The following is a 12369-nucleotide window of genomic DNA, read 5'->3' on the forward strand; positions in this document are numbered from 1 at the left end:
AGCAGCCTGCAGCCCCGACGCCGGCCGACACGCAGCCCAGCCCAGCCCACCCTCCGAATTGCCGTTTTTTGCCCCAAACCAGCCCGAAGCAGAGGCAGCCCCCAGGCCTGCCCGAGCAGAGGCACTCACCAGCACCCAGGGAGCCGCAGGGGCGACGGTGGGGGTGCAAGGGGCGCACAGGACCACCAGGCTCTGCACCACAGGGGCGCTCCAGCAAAGTGAGCTCAGCCCCGGGCAGGTGCTGGGCTGGTCCCAGTTCCCCCAGCAGCCTCGTCAGCTCTCACCACCTGCAGCTGGGAGGGGGCACTGGGATGGGGGTCAGCTGGGCAGCAGCACCTGGCACACCCCGGACACGGCCAGCGCACAGCCATATGGGAACACGCACGTACACGGCTCTGCGCGCAGCGCATGCCACGGCTCCCGGGGCCGCGCGCCAGAAGTCAACGTGGGAGGAACTGCCCTTTGGGAACGAGACCCACCAGTGCCCCTGCTGCAGAGACGCGCCGTCTCCCTGACCCTGCTGCAAACCGCAGTCGCCTCCGAGACGTCTCCCCCACCAACCGCAGCCAGTTACTGCCGCGCGCTGTTTAATTACATCCACCTGTGCTCGGTAACGGTTGCTGCTGCCGTGCCCCACCGTCGCAGGGTGACCGCGAGGCAGAGGCAGGCACGGGCAGCGCGCCCTGACCCGGGGAAGAATTTATTTGGGCTGGGAGAGGGTGCGTTTCCTTACGGAGCGGGAAGTTGCCGGGAAGCGCAGCGGACGAGGCGGTGAAGCAGGCGAGCGTACCGCCAATCTGCGCCGGCTCAGCTCACCCCTGCCCGCTCCCCCCAGCCCATTTACTGAGGGAGACCAGGCTCCTCTCCAGATAAGCACATTGACTTTAAAATAAAGCGCGTGCCAACAGCTGCAGACAGAGATGTGGCACTGAATTACAATTAAATACATTTTCATCATCTGTCATTTTTTACTGCAGGTGCCGGGGTAATAAATCCGAGCGACTCCTCTGTCAGCGAGCACGTCTGAACGCCGAATCCCGGGGGATGAATTCAGCCGCTTGCACAGGGGGAGGAGCTGCCTCTACCACGCCAAGCAGGTAACTTACACCTGACTGCGTTCGTAATACTTCCATTATTTTGGCGATACGTGTCTGATGCAGCATTTCCGTACGCTCCTACAGGCTGCAGGGAACGCAAACGGCTCCACTGACGTTCCCAACCGCGCCGTGATCCCCCCAGCACGGCACTGGCTCCGCTCTCCTCGATGTCCCGCATCTCCCCAGCATCTCAGCACGCCCACCACCCATCAGGGTGGTCAGAGAGGAACCAAAGTCAAAGGAAAAAGGCAAACAGACAGAATTTGCAAATTAATTTAATCAGAATGAGTGCAACTCAGAAGATTAAACATTTACGTTTATACGCTATAAGTCCAACTTGAAAATCCAGGTCGCAGTGAAAGAGCAGCTGCGGATGGATGCAAACTGCTCATCATTACCTCATGGAGAAGAGCAAGTTCTTTGCTGGAGACACTGCCGGGACAGCCCCCGTGACATCAATTTCCATGGGCACCCGTCTGTGATGCAACATCAGGCCATACGTGTACTGATGCTGCAGGACTCAGTGCAAAATCCCTGCTGGAAATGAGATCTGTCCCTGCCACGGCTGGGGAGGAGCAAGCGGAGCTGGACGCAGCAGCCACCTTCGCCCAGCAGATGGGATTTCCTTGAAATGCTGCCGTTTGCAATCAGTTTTGAAAAATGAAACTTTCTGGGTCTCTGTCACAAAACAAAGAAACAAGAAACGTGGAGAAAAATCTCCCTCAGCCCTTGCTGGGCCCCTCCATTTTAACTGACCATCTTGTTCACCTGCCTCCAATTAAAATCAGCTGCACAGCAATTAAAAACGCCCGGCCCTGTAACTGGTATGAGACAGCTCACAGACAAGGGGCAGCCCACAGCAACATGTCATCTAATTTAAAGTCAAAAAGGGATTTATGCCCCTTACCTTGGCAGTAACAAAAAGAGGGGGGTGGCGGGGGGGGGAAGACATTTCCAAACTTTTCCCCCCAATTCCCGTTAAGAAAGAAACCAAAATTACCAAGGATAGAAAAAGCAGGTATGTGTGGACTGATGTGGGAAATGAAGCCAGCCCCGATGTTCCAGCTCCTCGCACACCACAGTCCCCCTGCGGGGACGGGGACATCCATGACCGAGCTGAGCTGGTGAGAGTGCAGAGCGCGAGGGGAGAAGCCAAAAGACTGATGGAGAACTGTCCTGGTTTTCGCTGCTGCGTGCTGGGTAACGCGGTGTGCCGGTGGCCGAGGCTTGCCAGATGCACCCGGCTATTTATAACACCGACACTTACATAATTAGAGCTTGTCAACTTACAACGCGAACCTGAAAATTAGAGTGCTTTATTTATCCAGCCAAACCTATATTAATGGAGTTATCTTTAACATGGTAGAAATCATCTTTGTAGAGTACTTGTTGGTGCCTCTCTGAATCCTCTGAACGCCCTGAACGGCGTTCCCCTCCCAACAGTACAGGCTGGTGGAAACACGCAGGTAACAGCTTCGGCAGCGCTCTCGGTCTTCCAGGACTTACTGTGCTTTGAGACAGAAAAAAAATCATCATTTTCATTTGAGGCAGATAGTGCATCTGAAGGGATGAACAGCTGCTGATCCTGTCCTTGCCACCAAAGCGGGCATGAGCGGCTGCTTTTGCACCTGAGACTGTTTCCATCTGCATTCACTCTGGGCTTCCCTCCCTTGATCAATTCTGAATGTGGCCAGTTAATTTTCCAGCAGTACTTGTGTCCTGGAGGCATAAATGCATTAAAAAAAAATTAAATGTAACTATAAATAAATAAACCAAGTGGCTAGAGAAGGGTGGAAACCCCCGTTTGTGTAACAGGAACCAAACCCAATGCTAGCCTGCTTTTGTTAGCAAGCACGCTGCTTCAGCTCCCATTTACCGGAGCAACAGCAATTATGACACCATCAGAAGACGTATATAGTCTCCAAACACAAACCTCCAGAAAAAGCTGTGATTAAACTTGCAGGCAGTAATCATAAACACTTTATTTACAGCACGTTTACGGACCTTTCCCCACTCTCCAGAGCTGGAATCCCTCCCACGACGGGGCTCTCACCGCTCTCCCTGTCACATTCCTACACGCTCATCACCTACCCGTCAGCACACCGACGATTACTTGCTTTTCCTGACACGAGCCCCTTGGCACCAGCGCTCGCTCAGGGTAGGTGAGCACCGGACATTTCCAAACAGGAATCGCGGTCTGCCTCCTCGTCTCTCCGAGAGGCAAACCAGCCTCTTCTGAACCGTGCCCCTGGCCTTTTGCTTCTTCCAGCTTCAGCTACACAGCCGCACAGCTACCGTACTTCGCCACTGCCAAAAGTAACAGAGACGCGTGCACGATTCCCACCTGGAAAGGGCCGCTACTCAACACGTCTCTCGGATGGCTGATAACGCCGGCTTTAAACAAAAGCAAGTTTTCGTCTCATTATGAACGTGCCCATGGATTAAAGATTTGGATGCCACAGCAAAGCAAGTCAAACATTTACTTTCTATTAAAATATCGAAATGAGAAGATTAAAAACTGTTTTACATTTAACAGAAAGGCAAAGTCAAATCAGCACAGGAGCAGCTTAGCGGGTACTTAAAGCCAAGGCGTTCTGGCGCTGAGAGGTAATCAATTTAAGGAGGGAGGGATTCCTTAAAACTACTCAGAAAAGGGAAAAAAAAATAATACATGTACATTTGAAAAAATCTTTCAATTATCTCTCCCAAAGAATGCCTCCCAAAGCCTTTCTGCTGCCAAGTCTAATAGGCTTGCTTCAGCAGACAGCTCTTGCCCCAGATTTGCCCGTAAAATATTTTCATAGCTGATTAGTCTATTTAGCACGTTGCATGCTTAAGCTCTTTTGTTTATTTTTCATTTAAGATGGCAGGAGGAGAAGATCCTATAGGACGCACAAGGGTGTTACTGTTTAATGGCAACTGCTTGAAGTAACAGCAGCTAGAGGTCACCGAGGTGACCAGATGACACTGCTGACTGGCGTAAGAACTTACACTCTCATTTTCTAACACCCAGATACTCTGCTTGGCGACCAGAAGCTATGGCTCGCTACCACTACGCCAAAATTCCTCCAGGAAGGAGAAAGCCTCACTTTACAAAGCCAAAACCCGAGTCTCTTTGAGATAACCTGCAGCCAATTTACCCTGCATGCAGATAGAAAACAGCCCGGTTCCAACACACTGGTAACGAGGCAAAGCTCCAACGCTGCTGCCGGGCACCGTCCTTCCACCGCGTTTTTTAGGCAAGCTTCACGATGATCCATCCCGTCAAAAGATTTAAGTGATGCCGTTTAAGATGAGTGCAAGAATGCAGGATGCACAACTCCATCCAAACATCTGACATCTGGTACAGAACAGGCTTGTGCCGCGGCACCCGCACGGCTGGCAGTGAACCCTAGGGACTCGCACACGCACCCCATCACCACGGTTAAAAGTGACGTGTTCCTACCGAACGACTAGTAGATTTAAAACTCCCCGCAAGAACACGGCTCGGTCAGCTTATCTCGTTGCCGTTAAAAGAAAGAACCAGAGCACCCATACCCTGTATAACAGAATTAGACTTAATCCCCCACGTGTTTTAGGGCTTGTCCCAAAGATGAGTCTCTATTTTAGTTATAATCCTCAGTTTTAAAAGTTTATTTAAAAAAAAAAAAAAAAAAAAAAAAGAAAAAAGAAAAGGAAGCAGGGTAGGGGGCAGAGCGGAAGTGCAAGGTGAACGAGAGCAGCCCACAGACTGGGGTGGGGTTTTTGCTGCCTTTTAAAGGATCACACTTAGGTTCTGCTGGAAGCAGCGCTCCCGCGGAAGAACACGGCATGTGGGAAATGGCATTTAACTCGCCTTGTCAAATGTAAGTATTTTGGCATGAGTATATACTACACAAAAGAAATAGCCTATTCCATCTAAAATATTTGAAAGAAACGTTTTACAGCTAAGAACTAAAGAGAGCTTTCTCCCATTATTCTTCATTGGCCTTTCTGATCACGCTGAACCAAACGGTCTAATTTACGGAGTATTTCAGGACAGAAGTTAGAGGTCCTCCTTGCAACCAAGTGGATTTTACAGCTTAGGCAGATTAAATATTCTATACACAGACAGGAAAGCAGATGAGTGGCTCCCAGGCTCGTTGGTGGGAAGCCACGCGACCCGCTGGACAGGGGTGTCACTCGCTGTTGAAGGGGCAGGTACCCACCGTGAGTGGGAGGCACGGTGCCAGCCCTGGGACGCTGTGCCGGCTCCTGCTCGCTTGACCCTGCGGAGCCCGAGAGCGTCAGCTTTCCTGCTATCGTCACTCGCACCCCAACACCTCCACGTGGGACCCACCTGCGCGGGCAGCAAGGATGCTGCAGCCAAGCACCAAGGGCGGACCTCTCCCTGTGTCGCTCCCAGGGGACAATTCATGCGCTGTCCTTGCTGGAACAACACAGCTTTGGCTTTCCTGTAATTGCTGTTTCCTCAAAACTCCAATCTTCCCTGCAAAATCTGCACATTAAATGCCTTCACAGCACCCTCCTGTGGGGATTCTGCGTCCATACAGAGACGGGGGCAGCTAGAAATGGGGCAAGCGAAGGAAATCCTCCTCCTCCTCCTCCCGTGATGCTGGCAGCGACATGAAGCACAAGCCGTCTTTGCCAGCAGCTCTGAGCGTGCCAGGCTGTCCTGCCAGCACGCGCTGCGTCCCCGGCTGCTGAGCAGGGCCAGGGTCGTGAGGCAGCACGGCCACCAGCCCAGTCCAGGCCAGTCCAGCCAGCGGGGATTGGGCAAACATGGGGGCTGCAGCCAGCAGCACTGCCAGCACTGCTGCGCTCCTCTGTTCGTGGGCACGGTGGGAAACCATCCAATGTGTTGGTCTATAGCTCAGTGATTCAAGCAACAGCAGGTAATTTAATAAATAAATAAATGGTTACAGCGCATTTTCCTGCGGTAACCTGTAATAACCACTGACAAATAAAACTGCCACCTTGACCACGTCACTGGGACTTGCAATCGCTACCCAAACGGGGCACGTTACTGTTTAACAACTGGCTCTCTAACCAGAAATCTCCATTTAGCAGCCAGTTATTTTGGAATCATGCTTTAAAACTTTGGTTTTCGTGGTGATGATACACTTTAATTCAGATACTTGAAAGCATTTTTATCATATGCAACAGTGGTTTTATGAAACACTTTGGCACAGTGATGAAACCCAGACAGTTCAACTAATTTCTAAGAGAAGGGAGATTTGAGAGACTTTATAACGATTATGTTACTAAACATTTAAGTTAAAAAAAAAAGCTCCCGTTACTTACACTGCTGATTTATGACATTTGGAGTGATACAGAATATTCAGAGTGATACAGAGAGATACAGAAATCCCATAGCTGTCATACACCTTCCCACTTTCTGCAAGAACACTGTAAAATTAGAGCTGAATAAATCTGGGATCTGAATGAGTGATTATCCTTTAGTTTATGTAGTAATTTAACGTGCCTCACCATACAAGACTTGCAGAGTGCACACAGATCAACTCACTTGCGCGCAAGGTGCAATAAGCCATTTATATGGTGTGATTCACTTTCGAAGCGTCTCACAGCAAATTAATTAATCTTAATAGATGATGCTTCTGTAGGAAGGAACCAAGTTTTCTGCTTCCCAAACCAACAGGATTTTTTTAAAAACCTAGCGTATGAACATGAGGTGAAGTGCAGACACACACAGGAACAACTAACAGCTGGTTTGTACGCGAGGTAAGAGCAATCGCGGGAGGGATGCTATTTCCTCCACCTCCCAAGGCAAGTTCTTTCCGTACACTTATTACGTGGTAATGGCTGTTTTCACTTGTCTGGAACCGCACACTGCTACCTGTCCCTGGAGCACACGGGTGCTCCATCACCAAAACCCAGGTTGTTTATGAAGTTCAAGGGCAGAACCACAAAAGCAGGCAGTGCCTGTTTGCCCAGGTTGAGGAGGCTGGCCGGGGGCAGACGGAGAGCCCCAGGAGCGCGAAGCTGCTGGCCCCGCAGGACATGTAGAACCAATCAGAAAGAAGCTGTCAGAGACGAGCATCTAGTTTGAAAAATTCAGGTGCAAAACTGCAATTAAAAATTGCCTTTCCGTTGCTGGACAGCAACTAAACTCTCTTCTTGAGAATTAAAAGCTCGCTGCAATCACGAAGCTATGAGAAAGGAAGAGCTGCTCAGTGTCTCACCTCTAGCTTGCTACCGAATTTCAAACACACTACGAGATCTACGGCTGCTCTCCCAGCGCAAAGCAAGGCGGAGGCTGATGGCAAGCGGGCGTGTGGAGGTGAGGGCTGAAATCCAGCCAGCAGAACCCAGAAAGGCAGAGCGAGCAGACGTGGCAGAACACAGCAGGAAAGACGAACCAAGAACACGATTTGTGTTGTTACTGCACCACGAAACGTGTGCCCGGGGAAGGCTGGTCCTGGGTAAGAGCCTCCATTGCTAACAGTTGTATCTGCTAACATTACTCACTACTGCCAGAAACCACAGCATCATCCGGGCAGTATTTTCTGGATGAGAACACTCCATTTCTACCTTGAAGAATATCAATTCTTCCTCCACTACCCAGCCTTGCTGAGTGGGTAGTAGAGCTATTCCCAGCTACAAAGTAAACGCTTTCTAAACAAATGGAGAAGAGAAAGGCAACTGAAGTGTTGGAGAATAAAATCTTGCAACCTGTAGTCTTTTACAGGAGGAAAATAATCTCAACAGCTGGAAGGACACCTTTCCTCGCATCAAGGTCAGATCTTCCAGTGGAACCGAGGCCACGAGGCTGCGAGACTGGCACCAACCCAAAGAGTATCCCAAAGAGTACTGTTCCCAGTCCTCCTTCTGCGCGTCTCCAAGAGACAAAGTGAATGCCAAAGCACAAACCTCTGTATTCAGCCAACTACCAGATTCGTAACTTCTTAGCCTCTCATCAGCCTACTGCCCTGCTAACGCACGAGGAGCAAGGAAGACAGAAGTTAATAGACTGATCTGGGTGAAAAAGCAGTAATGCTGCTCACCAGGAATTTACATTCGAGTGCCACGGCACCTTCCCCTTTCACGTCCCTCGCAAAAAAAAAAAAAACGGAGAAAGGCAAGTTGTAGTATTTGTTTCATACGTTCATCACAATAGGAACATCACCCAGATCTAGACTAGGTCCAAGTAATAATCACTGTAATTAGCACTTAATTCATATAATTACCAGCAGACCCCATAACATTTTACAAAGGAGGTAATTACCCATATTTTACAGCTGAGGAAACAGATACAGTGCAGGTGAATAACTTAAAAGAAATCATCAGTAAATGTGTGGCACAGCCAGAGACTGCAATTATCCTTATTCCCAGCCAAGGCTCTCCCCAACAATCCGTGCTGAATTCACTTCTGTCTTGTGGGAAGGAATCCAGAGAAAATAAACACAAACTGGGATTTCCAATGTCAAGAAGAGCTGAAAAGCAGACAAGTCAAACCTGAAGGAGAAATAAAAACACATTTTTATCACCACACGTTTTCTCACTGGAGGTCTGCAGCTAAGAGCGAAAGAAAGACGGAGGACCCTAGCTCTAGCACAAACGGAAAGGCAAGTGCAGGGGTTTGATTGCTACAGGAGCTCTACTTCCGTACGCGGAGTAAAAGCAGAAGCACAAGCCCAAGCTGTGGAAGGCTGCCCAACGTCACTGGCTTACCCCTTCACCGCTCAAAGACCTTAAAGCATTTTGAGAATTTAAAGATGAAAGTAATAGCAATAATGAATTATTTAAGGACTTTGCAGAACAATGTATATGCAGAGCAGCAAGCAGAGCGTGAAGCCTGGGAAATTCAGCCCCAACCCCAGAGGAGAAACTCCGCAAGAAGCCGACTGCCAGAGCACTGGTCCTCCCGTGGCCGCTGCCCCGACAGCGGGGTGCAACTGCCCACGCGGCTGGAGCGGCACTCGGGCTTTCCTCTGAGAAGTGAGAGTCCCCTTCCCTGCCAAGCATGAGAGGAACAGGATTCTCGCCTAGAAGCCACCAACCCTAGAGTACTTCAGCAGGGGACGGCTGCCCATTTGTTAAGTTCACTGCCTACACACAGATTCTGTACAGAAATCTGTGTTCCAGATACAGACTTGAGGGGCAGGGGGGAACCTGTCCTGCACACTTTTTCATCCTGCATGTTTGGATGAGTTTTGTTATTAACAGGAAAAAACCCAATGTTTGCTTGTGCTGCCTGATACATCTGTTTTTCAAAGTAGTCCAGACAGGAGCGAGCAACGTCTGTTGCCTATGTGTATTTATGAAGTGACCAGCCCACGTGGGTGACTGACACACAGTGTGTCTGTTGGGTGGAATACAGCAATGAGGTTAACCCTACCCCAGCCGCGTTACCTGGACTGCACAACACACAGTGTTCTAAATCATTAAAGTAAGTGTGCCAAGTGTTTCATTTCAGCCATTCAGCCTGATGTTAAGGTTAGCATATAAAAGCATCCAGCAGTAGAAGATATTGCAAGAATTTCAAAATTAAGGCTTGTTTCAGCAGAGGATGCTACCAATATGCTGGCTTTGAGTAACAGAAAAACCTCGTAAGCAGGAACAAATCTCTATCAATAGAGTATTCTCTTAATATTTTAATAGACAAATGTTGTGCTCTGCCAACATTGTGCAGCATTTATGTAGTTCTTTGATTAAGTATTTGAAGAAAACATATATTTTAGTTCCTGCTCAGTAAAAAAGAAGCTCAGTGGAATTAAGTTCCACCATCTCTTGCAATGAAATGGGCAATTGTTGCCGATATAACCTACTGTCATCCAGCAACACTGCAGCAGAAACCTGAAGACTGACTTCTAAGCTCAGGTAATGCTATTGCCATCTTAACGAAGCAGCTTTCCTTATTAATATTTACTGTTGTTTACATGGGAAACCGAGAGCAATTCCTGTCCTCCCTTTCCAAGGGCTCTACCTCCTACCTTCTCAGCAGCTCTAGCATCCTGGAAGGCCATGCGATAGCTAAGCAGGCATAATCCGTATGCATTACACTGATTTCTGTGGATAACCATCTGTATCTAGCAGAGTACCTGGAAAGATCATGAAAAAGACAGCACGCATCATCCTGTGTCACCCGAACATCTTGTGAGATGTACCCAACTATTTCCATCACTAAGAGCGCTTACCTTATGAAAAGAAGGCAGGCTGGACATGACAAAATATCTCCTGAAAGAAGAAATTCTAGCCATTTAACCTCATATGTTTCTATATTATTGACTGCAATGCCCAACACCAGACAATTTTATTCCATCACTTTTCCCCCCCCTCGCTATTTGTTCTACCAGGAGGCAGCTGAAAGCCAGCCCTCTGCAGAGAGGAGGGAGATTCCCTTTGGTTTCTAGATGTCTAAATAAAGGGGTTTTTAAAAAGGCTTTCCTAGAAAGTCAAGGCATTCACGTCTAACTGCTGCTGATATAAAATGTGTGTTAGAAGGAGGAGAAAAATAGTCTACAAAGAGTTTTCTTGGGCAAAATAAATATTTTTTCCACCGAGTTTTAAAAACGCTGTTCTGAAGACTGGAAAAAATAGCTTGAGATTATTTTGGAGGATCATACTTCTCAGGCTGACAGGCAGCATTAAAACTAGAGTAAAAGCCAGATCCCAGCTATCCAAAACATGCTCGATGTAGGAGCGGCAGACTTGTATACCAGAGTGGATGACTCTAGGCGTACAAAACATGTTACAGCTAAAATGTGGAACAGCAGGGGAAAAGGAAAACAACACCTGAACGCCTCAAGCGCTGATGTAGGCTGGGATTGTCCATCTTGGCTCCTAACCACTGCGTCAGAGAGAAACACGCACATGAACACGGAAGAGACACTGGTCAGCAGACCTCTGTGAATACTGTTTTTGACCGCCACGTTACTTTAACAGGCGACTCTGCAAACACAATGAAGGGCAGTTTAAAAATAGATCTTCCTGTTTAAGCACGAAGATTAACGCTGGAAATACCATTTTCTCAGGCGTGGATGATAATTAAAAATAGAAGACGCTTCCTGAAACAGACTGGTGATGACGGTGCATCCCCAGTGCTCTGGGGTAAAATATGCTGGGGCTCAACCCACCAAGCCTTGCAGAGGACTCACGGGCAAACAAGGCAGCTCAGGCTCAGCAGCACCCCAATAAACACTGCAGCAGAGCTTGCTGCAGCCTTCGTTTCTCCAGGGAAAACACCAGCAGGAGGGATTTCAGGCGGGCTTCAGACTCCTCCAAAAGAGGCTGGAAACGGGCAGCGGCCAGGTGAGGTCAGTGGAGCAGACTTGTGATATGCGAACAGCTCACTACAATTTTAATCTGTAGTTCTAATGAACGATATAAAGTTTTATAAGCACCAACAAGGCTCAGAGAAGACCTAAATCCATTTCAGTGCTCATTTAGCAGCTTCATCTGTGTGCAATTAAAACTTCAGCATTAAATGTTAGAGAATAAAATAATGAGACACTTAAAAAATAATCTGTGCTTCAGTGGGCTGTGCTCAGTGGATTTCATACAATCATTTACAAGCTAAAAATAGAATCTGGACAAAATCTGTGTCTTATACGCTTGTATCCTTTCAATAGAAAGGTGGGACGAAAGAGCTACTAAACTTTGGGGGTTTACTATCCCACGTACGCACAACGCTGCTTCTTTAAGCACATCCACGCTTTAAGCACAGCTCAAAGCATTGATAATGTTCCTTTCAGCTTCAATGATAATGTAAAAATAAATGTAAATCGCATTTCGATTGAGATTTTCACTTTGGTCTAAAGCCTAATCTTTTATTAAAATAGCTATCGGTTTTATGCTGATGGTTCGGGAAAGTTATCTTCAGGACAGGGAACAAAACGTTAACAGTAAAGAGTATTTATTACTCATAAGAGTATCTTAAATGCTCCCACGATTACTTTGAGCTATCAAAATGTGACCAGGGAGGGGTGGGGAGGTGGGAAACACCAAACAGTGTACGTTTTACTGACCAAAAGAACTGTAGAGAAATGCAAATTAAAACCAAAGATGTACAGAAATACCAAAATAAATTATATGAAGTACTGGGAGAACACAGGGAAAATAATGTACTCTACAAGAAACATACACACAGTTAAACTTAGAAGAAGCAAAAACCAATGAAAATGACATTCTTTATTTTTTTTTTTTTAGCAACTGATATTTTTTATTCAAGAAAAGCCAACATTACATATCTTCAGAGAAAAAAAAAAGAGAGAGACATTTGGGGAGGTCAAAGAACGCTACAGTTTAAAATGGTGAAATGTTACAGCTTGCA

The 12369-nt window shown here is 47.6% G+C and overlaps 1 protein-coding gene and 1 long non-coding RNA gene across 3 annotated transcripts in view; both read right to left on the reverse strand.

Annotated features, from left to right (window-relative positions):
* CAMTA1 (calmodulin binding transcription activator 1) overlaps positions 1-12369 on the reverse strand; it is a 289818-nt gene that overhangs the window by 240894 nt on the left and 36555 nt on the right. The gene's annotated exons all lie outside the window — the stretch shown is intronic.
* On the reverse strand, positions 8187-10833 carry LOC147598138 (uncharacterized). 2 transcript variants are annotated; one of them, XR_015260880.1, is made up of 3 exons: positions 10235-10833; positions 10031-10138; positions 8187-8552 (listed from the first exon to the last, which is right to left on the reverse strand). It is a non-coding gene; the product is annotated as an uncharacterized LOC147598138 (long non-coding RNA). The 2 variants fall into 2 exon arrangements; XR_015260879.1 differs by having other exon boundaries at positions 10031-10833.

This window comes from Chlamydotis macqueenii, chromosome 21 (genome assembly GCF_036417535.1).
Source record: "Chlamydotis macqueenii isolate bChlMac1 chromosome 21, bChlMac1.mat, whole genome shotgun sequence".
Lineage (NCBI taxonomy): Eukaryota > Metazoa > Chordata > Aves > Otidiformes > Otididae > Chlamydotis > Chlamydotis macqueenii.